The sequence below is a fragment of the Podarcis erhardii genome, assembly GCF_964252035.2.
Source record: "Podarcis erhardii genome assembly, chromosome: 8".
NCBI lineage: Eukaryota > Metazoa > Chordata > Lepidosauria > Squamata > Lacertidae > Podarcis > Podarcis erhardii.
In genome coordinates, this window is record NC_138499.1 from 26710768 (window position 1) to 26719997 (window position 9230).

The following is a 9230-nucleotide window of genomic DNA, read 5'->3' on the forward strand; positions in this document are numbered from 1 at the left end:
TTGCTTAATGATCTGCTCCAGAATCTTCCCTGGTATTGATGTCAGACTGACTGGGCGGTAATTATTTGGGTCCTCTCTTTTCCCCTTTTTGAAAATAGGGACAACATTTGCCCTCCTCCAGTCTGCCGGGACTTCGCCTGTTCTCCAGGAATTCTCAAAGATGACTGCCAGTGGTTCTGAGATCACATCTGCCAGTTCTTTTAATACTCTTGGATGCAGTTCATCTGGCCCTGGAGACTTGAATACATCTAAACTAGCCAAGTATTCTTGTACTATCTCCTTAGTTATTCTGGGCTGTGTTTCCTCTGCTGAATCATTTGCTCCAAATTCTTCAGGTCGGGCATTGTTTTCTTTATCGGAGAAGACTGAGGCAAAGAAGGCATTGAGGAGTTCAGCCCTTTCTGTGTCCCCTGTTTGCATTTCACCATCTTCTCCTCTGAGTGATATGCACCACATGAATGTATATACTTGGAACACTAAGGGCCAAACAAGATGACATGTGCTAGTAACATGGAAAACGCCACATGATCAGGTTTTACTGCCTTGCAACTCCTCTGTAGCAAAGTGAAAATTAACCTTGCAATTGGCTTACGCTGAAGCTGGCAGGGTGAATGGAACTGGTTGCAGCTGCTGACAAAGAGAACCAGTCAAATGAAACAAGAGCAGGAGACACAGAGACCGAGTATAATAGCCCACAAGCACCTGCATCTCTGTGGGAATATCCAGGTTGCCTGCATCTAAGGAATTTGGATTCTGCTCTGTTACTGCATCAAGGAGCATGAACACTCTGGGGTTCGTTGAAGCTGTGTATGTTCCATGGATATGTAGAAGCACAGGATTTGTTACACAGCACAGTATCCACCAACTGGAGAAACTCAGTGACTTAAAACTGGGCTGTACCTGGAGAAACTCAAAAGTCACTAGGGCAACTGAGCAGGTAGGTTGGAGTGACATGTGGAGCTACTTTCTTCCCCTGTCTAGCCAAAGAACAAATTATGCAAACAATAAAAAATATTCAAGTTTGCATTCATGTTGGTTGCAAAATTACATCACCCTTGGCAAATAACACGGAATTTATTCTTTAGTAGGTAGCTCTGAAGGTCAAACTCTACAAACAGAACTTTGGGGTTATATCAAGCTAGGTCATTCTCCGAGTGGATCTATTAAAATCAAAGGTCTTCCCCATCTGTACCACACATTTAAAGCAGTATCACACCACTTTAAACAGTCAGTGCTTTCCCCAAAGAATCATGGGAGCTGCATTTTGTTATGGGTGCTGAGAGTTCTTCATAGACCTCTTTTCCTGCCACAGTACTACAATTTGTAAAGCTTTCTGAGAAGCAGGATTGAGTTTTAATTTTTTTAAGTTTTTTATTTATTGGTAATGGTAGCTCCGTGATGATTAAGTTAAGCCCACTGGGTCTACTCAGAGCAGGACATAGAGGCAGATCTATATTATCTAGAATGGCCTGTGCTTTTGTTGCTTGGTATAAATAACCCATTTTCCAGACTCATTCGAGTTGCTGAGAAACAAGAAACTAAATGTTACTGCCACACACACACATTTCCTTGCATGGATGGCTGGTGGGCACCTAAAGGAAAACTCCAAAGGTGAGGATTACACACATTTTCACTTAAATTGTTCTGTAACGTAAATGTAAACTCTACATTGGCAAACACATTCATCTGATTTCTCTCCTTCCTGCTCCTCCTTGTTAGCACTCACACACGTTACAAATAGTGAGAGAGCTGCTGAATGCTGAAAGGCACTCAAGATGTAAATTAGAAACCACTGGAATTAGAAAACAAAAAAGTGTTTTGTTCCTGGGGTGGGCAGCCAATTCAGAGTTCACCCATACCCACGTCATCTGACATATATATATATATAGAGAGAGAGAGAGAGAGAGAGAGATCACTTATTTGTTTACACCATTTTGAGACCCAAGTTCTCTGGCCGATTTACAAAAATCAATACAAAGGCCCAAAAAACACCCCTCGGAACCAAGCATAAAACACTACCAAAAACAAAAGAGATGAGCATAAAATGAAAATATATAGGGTTGTATTCAACTAACTTGCAAACCCATTGAAATTAATGACCATGACTAACTTTCCAAGGTATCTGCTCTGAGTAAAAGTTACTTGAGTCCAACTCGTGCATGTGTGCATGCGCGTATACCACATAGTAAGGCTGGATAAATGCAAATAAAGAAGAGAGGGAGACTAATACCCAAATTTTCGCAGTAGTGATGCATGGAAGTGAGAGCTGGACCATCAAGAAGGCTGATCGCCGAAGAATTGATGCTTTTGAATTATGGTGCTGGAGGAGACTCTTGAGAGTCCCATGGACTGCAAGAAGATCAAACCTATCCATTCTTAAGGAAATCAGCCCTGAGTGCTCACTGGAAGGACAGATTGTGAAGCTGAGGCTCCAATACTTTGGCCACCTCATGAGAAGACAAGACTTCCTGGAAAAGACCCTGATGCTGGGAAAGATGGAGGGCACAAGGAGAAGGGGGCGACAGAGGACAAGATGGTTGGACAGTGTTCTCGAAGCTACAAACATGAGTCTGACCAAACTGCGGGAGGCAGTGGAAGACAGGAGGGCCTGGCATGCTCTGGTCCATGGGGTCACGAAGAGTCGGACACGACTAAACGACTAAACAACAACAAAAATCCCCAAATCTGTGCTGCTAGATGGGGTTAGGATCCAGTGGCCAACCCCATCTGCTGGAGGGAGAGGGAATTCCATCATCATGGAGGCATTCACTGAAGGCAGGCAGTTGAGAAGCTATCACCAGCAATGTCCCCATTGTCAAAAGCCAGTGTAGGTTCCCAAAGTTGGCAATTGCAGGATGGAGCCAGACCACAGGCAGTTATGGATCTGCTGAATCCTAAGATGTTCCATTCCCCGAGTGGAGTTCAGTTTGGGCCCCTCAGCTATATCAGTCCAGAGTTACCGCAACAGCAATGTCCCTGCTGCTGACATGAGCAGTAGGTCCTGGGATACTGTGGGTCTGAGCCATAGCTCTCTAGCTGTGGTTTGGATTTCACTGTCCATAAATCAACCAGAGTACCTGGATTAACTGGTACCTGGAGATCTGATTTTTTTTTCTCCTGGACTGTATACTGGGTCTGCATTAGGACCCTAGCTTCTGGGCCTTAGCAATGGCATCATCACCAATGTCTATGGGAGTCAGTCCTTGCCTTGGTAGTAAATAATGCTCTCCCAGATGTATCTCCTCCACTTTGAATTACTTACTGGAAATGGAGGATTGGTGGTGGTGGGGTCCATTACCCACTGTGAAGTCCATCTGTGCAGGATATGATTGTTGCATGCCAGGGCTTGAAGGCATCATCGTTGCCTAATATGGGCCAAGGTCAGATCTGAATTTCTTTCTAAAAAAATATAATTTTAGTGATTTATCATAAACATGCACAAACTAACATTACTATACAATAACAGAACTATACACAAATCGTATTCAGTATATATATAAAAAACAAATTACAGAGATGCAGTTATATATAACCAAGGTTTTAAGATGAGTGTATATAGCCCAACTGCAATGAGGGCTTTGGGAGGAGTACTTGTATGACTCTCCCTGTTTATATAATCAAAAAATGGAGACCAGCCTGAGTCAAAACTATGCAGTTTGGCTTCACTCCAGATTCCACGTCTGTGTCTGACCAGACCAGACCTGATTTTCAATAAATCTAGGAAGAGGTGGGTATCTAAAATACAGGGTCTGATTGCGCATGTTTCAGTTTGATGCCATCTGCACGAAAGACAGTTTCATAAGAAGATGCAAACCCTGCCAAAATCAGTACCTTAAAAAGAATTAATAAAACCACCAGTGAGAAACAAAATGTAATAATCATTGCTCAACACTTCTACATCTCTACGTTGGAAAATCTTCTCTCCCCCCCATCCCAACCACCTTCTGTTATTTTAAAATACAAGGGCATCTGTAACTAGGTAGTGACAGAAGCAGCTTAATCCCAGAATTACAAAGTTCCTACGTCTCATTTCTCAGATGCCTCAAAAGAAAATGTGCTATAGGCAACTCCCAGTTTATGTGGGGGTTAAGTTCCAAGGCACAGCATGTTTAAGTGAAAGCGTGTATATTTGAAACACTGTTGAAAAAGCCTGCAAACACCTCATTTCGCCTCTGCGCCAGCCCGTTCATCCCCTTTTTGTGACATTTTTATGTCACTTCCGGGCTCGGTGCAATACCTGCGTGTGCAGTTGCCCCCATATCTGTACATAAATGCAAATTATCATATTGGCAGCTAGGAACTGGGGCAAATAAGACAGACCTGCAATGCCACTGCAGCTATAGGAATGAATTAATAAAGGTGTATCAGATGCTTGCTCTTGTTCTCTGTTGCAGTTTGTAAGAAGAGGCATTCAAAAATATTTATGTGAGTTGAACAAGCAAGTAGGATATATATATATATATATATATATATAAACAAGAGTTTCAAGTATGATTTTCACATTACAGCTTTATTATCCTGGCAGGTTTTTGAATTCATTTATGGAACATCATTACATCTGCTGCGTAGAGCACTCCAAGGAATTGTTACAGGTGTGCCCTACCTGTTGCTTACGATGTCTGGACTGGTATTGCTAAGATAATAGATAGAAAAACATTCTTGGTTTGAAAGCATTTAACTAAATGTGTCAGTCGAAACCAGGCGAATAATGTTCTTTAAAAATTCCCTGGGGCAAATATTGTTATATCATTAGCACATAGCATCATTTCGCAATTGATTGAAATGGAAGCAGAACTTGATTTATTTTCTTCCACTCTGTGTAAAGTTGGGGGCGGGGGGACCAAAACGAAATTTTGCACTGGTTTCCTAGGGTGCTATATCCCAACCAAGTGCCCCGGACAAAATCCCTATTTAGGTTTCTCCCTGTGCATCGAGAAACAGATGAAGAAAAGCCCCACCCCCTCTAGCTCATCATTCCTACACATTTTAGAGCCCTCCATGAATCTGAGGATTCTCCACATGATTTAGAGCCCTTCACAATTAGGATTTTGTATTGTGGAGGGAGCCTCTATAAGTAGTAACGGCTCCCTACTTCTGACCTACACCCTCAAATTTTTGGAGGGCTGTAAACAGTGTGACAATGATGTGTCACAGGGGACAGGACTTGGCAATATACCATACTTTTCCGTCTATATGACGCCCCCATTTATAAGACGCCCCCCTATTTTTGGAGACTCAAATTTAAGAAAACAAGGGGAGATGGCACAGAGTTGTTGAATTTTTTTGGGGGGGGGATTACCCAGGGTTGTTGAGGGATTGCCAAAAATCACTCACCCGCACGCATCACAGAATCCGCCTCCCGCCTGTCCCATCACTGGCAGAAGTTGCCAATTGCCTGCCCAACTGCCAAAGGATCGGCCAATCAACACCACCCACTGACACAGCAACCAATAACATGCACAATAGCCCCTGACAGCTGCAACAGCAACTAATCAAACGCCCACCACTTTTTATAATGATTTTTAAAGAAAAAACATAGTCTTATACATGGAAAAGTAGGGTACCTTTGCTTCTCCTTGTGTCTTTATACACAATGCAGTTGTATCCTTGAACAGGGCTAATATCCGTTTGCCTTAGTTGGTTATGCTGACTATGTGTGGGTGGTAGCTGGTTGATGGAGGACCCTGGGTGGGAGGCAGGAAAAAGTTGGTCTCCCAGAGTGAGAGGCTGGGAGGAGAAATGGAAGATCCCAGGTGAGAGCTGGGAAGGCCTACTACCATCTGTGGGCAGTAAGATTTCAGAAAGGACTCCATATTCAACTTATCCTTTTTGCATTTCTTTGTAGCTTTTAAAATTTAGTTTAGTTTTCTATATTGTATTGTATTATGAAAAACTTTAGCAAAAATCCTATATAACAGATTAATATATTCACAGGTTAATGCAGAAACAAGCAGGGACAGATGAATGAGTGAACACATGCAAAAGTGACATGGACAAGAACTAGTGTGAGACAGTGGTGTGCGGTCAGTGGACTAGGCTAGTCCCCTGAATGTTCCCAGTAAAATAATAAAATAAAATAAAATAAAATAAAATAAAATAAAATAAAATAAAATAATAAAATAAAATAAAATAAAATAAAATAAAATAAAATAAAATAAAATAAAATTATCATTTATACCCCACCCATCTGGCTGGGTTTCCCCAGCCACTCTGGGCAGCTCCCAACAGAATATTAAAAATATGATAAAGCATCAAACATTAAAAACTTCCCTAAACAGGGCTGTCTTCAGATGTCTTCTAAAAGTCAGATAGTTGTTTATTTCCTTGACATCTGATAGGAGGGCATTCCACAGGGTGGGTGCCACTACTAAGAAGGCCCTCTGCCTTAGAGTATTGAAGTATTAAAGCCTGGCACCTCCTTCCCAAAGCCTGGGAAGCTTCTGCCTGGCTTAGGGAGGGGGGCAAAATGCTCATACATGTGACGTTGAGACATTGTGAGGTCTGGCTCGCATTCCCCACCCCAATTGCCCTCTCAAGTCAGTGCCTCTGGCCCTAACTGTTCCTCTATGAAAAAAAATCACTGCATGCCACTGGTGTGATTCGTGCATCCCAGCACAGAGCCGGTGGAGAGATAAGATGCAACCTCTCTCCCACTCTCTAATGGACATACTGTTGTTTTCCATGTATAACACGCTCCTGTGTATAAGACGCCCCCTATTTTGGGGGACTTCAAATTAGAAAAATGGGGGGAGATTGCCCAGAGTTCTTGAACTTTTTGGGGGGAAGGATTTCCCAGAATTCTTGAGCTTTATTTTAGGGGGGGTTCCTGAAATTTTCTCACCCGCTGGCCACTTATGCACGTCCAAAAAGCTGCCTTTCATCTGCCCCCGACAATCGCCTGCCCAATTGCTGCAGCGGCAGAAAATCAAGACCAGCCCTTGCCGCAGCCACCAATAACACGCCAAAGAGCCGCTGACAATCTCTGGGTCGTGGCAGCAACCAATACCACGTCTCCCCAATGCACTATCCATGTATAAGACAACCCCCGCCTTTGGGCATAATTTTCTAAGGAAAAAAACCTCATCTTATACACGCAATAGTACGGTACATGGGTGATTGTAGAAAAGTTACAGTCTCTGATCTGGCCCTCTTCTCCGTAGCACAACGGACCTGCAAGTTAAATTTTGTTCTTGCCTATTTAATCTTAACAAATATTTGCAATGCATTATTATTATTGCATTCTGCCATCTTAAATTTGGTTTCATTGGTCACTTGTTATTCTGCTGTTTAGAAGGTGGGCTGGTCTTCTTGCCTTTGACAGCCCAGATTGATAAGCTTACATCTACCTTGTCCCTGCCCCTGGATTGTGAGGGAAATGAGGGAGAGGTCCTTCCTCGGTTATTTTCCCCACATGCACACATTTCAGGGAAATAGCTTGCCCTTAATTAACATTCCACTCATGTACCCAGTTCTTAAGTTGCGGAAATGGCTTTAGCAAGAGGAAGCCTATACTTAGGAGAGTTTTCCCTGGATGGCTCTTTCTAAAGCAGCACTACAGGAATGCAAACACACAAGAGGTTTTGAGAACAACAAGGTCATAGAAACAATAACTATCACAAATGACTGCTAATAATGTATATTTTTCCTCTTTAACTACCATCCACACTGCTGTCCCACTTCTGAATAATACAGCTGTGAAGGTAATTAATTAATGTAGGAATGGGGTTTAATAATAGCACAAGCCCTCTCATTGGTTGCTGGCACCAGCTACCATGCTGATAACAGGTCCCTGCCATTGTTGTCACCTCACTAGAAAATTAGCATTTAATTAACTTAGGGAGCTGTGGAATCATTTTGATGCAAGACTTATTTGTATCTTTCAAAATTCAACGCTCCTTTTTAAAGCAGGATAATCCAGATGTGCAGGCTAGTGGGCTGCAAAACACACACACACAAAAAACCCCACAGAGCAACAACTCTGGGAGCTGGCTGGGCAGCTGCAATGGTTACCCTGAGTTTAGGAGAAATCAGAATGATTAAAAACCCTGCTCACAGATTGCTTCTGATATGTGCACAATGGAATAAACAGATCTTCCGCTGGTATTTTATTCTCAGTTTTAAAAGTTTATTTCTGATCTACGCTACACCCTACCTCAAGAGCACCAGATGGGTAATGGTTTAATGCAGACATAAAAATGAGATGGTTTTCTGCCCTAAAGACTCACAATTGTGAAATACCTGAAGTCACTGGAGCACATCTTTGAATTTGAATGTCTATTGCCTGAATCTTTTGTAGAGTTAACTCTTCTAAGTGAAAGCTCTTTCTTGGTTGTGGTGCTCTTTCTTGATATATTTTTTTAAAGCAGGTGAATATCCTTAGGACATGCTATACAGGGCCTGGTGGATCAGCCCATAAATTTATCTCATTCAGCATTCTCTTTCTGACTGTAGCCAGCTTAACGCCTTGGGGAAGCCCACAAGCAAGCAAAAGCTATTCCTCATTGTTTGCTCTCTCCAACTGGTGCATTGCCTTTGATGCCTAGTCTCAGGGTACAGGAAGCCACCTCCTTACTGAACCCTAAGAAAGTCTAGGTCTTGTCAATGCCTGGGAACCACATGCTGATACACTTCCAGATTCATTTCAAGGTTCTGATATTTCTGTTACTGTTGGCTTCCTTCTGTCTTGGGTGACAATGGAGGAGTGAAGTCAAACTGTTAGAAGGTCTCAGCACCTGCTGTAGCTGTAGAGCCTGAAACAGGAGAGGCATGTTTTGTTGCAGCTGGGGCAGATTGGTTGTGCTGCAGATGTACCATGGCGTTTCTTCTTTCTGCACTCCTCCTCTGGTCACTATTGTGGATGTATGTCCTGACTGCCTGTCTCCAGGCACTGTGGTCTTCAAGGGATTCCCAAATGGTAGGGTTGATGTTGCCAGCCTTCTGCATCTTTGTAGCGCAGAGTTGGTTATTGTATAAGGTCCTAAATGGCTTGGGTCCCAATAGCTTGAAGGAGCAACTCTCCCTGTTATCTGCCCGCTCAATCTTTAAGGTCTTCAGAGGAAGTCCTGCTTGTGGTTCTACCTAGGAATATTGGTGGCCTGGGACAGGACCTTCTCTCTTATGGAATTCCTTGCCTCTTGAGACACAGAGGACATCTTCAGTGCTGAACTTCCAATCATGTATCCATTCACCAAATCCTGAGATGGTGGACTGTGGCTTAGAATGTTTTTATT